The sequence below is a fragment of the Buceros rhinoceros genome, unplaced genomic scaffold, assembly GCF_000710305.1.
Source record: "Buceros rhinoceros silvestris isolate BGI_N320 unplaced genomic scaffold, ASM71030v1 scaffold18353, whole genome shotgun sequence".
In the NCBI taxonomy this organism is placed as follows: domain Eukaryota; kingdom Metazoa; phylum Chordata; class Aves; order Bucerotiformes; family Bucerotidae; genus Buceros; species Buceros rhinoceros.
Window position 1 is genome coordinate 7919 of NW_010404621.1, and position 365 is coordinate 8283.

The following is a 365-nucleotide window of genomic DNA, read 5'->3' on the forward strand; positions in this document are numbered from 1 at the left end:
CCATGGAAGATCAACCCCCCAAAGCCCAGGGCTCCCCCATCACCACTCCTCTTGGGCGGTGAACAACAGCAGTGAAGTGTTCCGCCGGTCCGGACAGTTCTGCTGTACGGGCTTGTTTTCAATTGAAAAGTCCCTAATCCAGCACCTTGGACCCACAGCCAAAATTACGGCAGAGCAGACAAACCTCACGGTGGGCAGCAGGAGCCTCCTCACCGAGGGCGGTTTGGCAGAGGTGCCGAAAGGCCTCCTGCGGCGCTGCCGTCAGCTCCAGCAGCCGCCGGAGAAGGGAGAGCCAGTGTCTCAGCTGCAACCGACTGGTTTTCTCTCCAGCCGCCCTGTTACACAGCGTCTCCCTGATGCGTGGG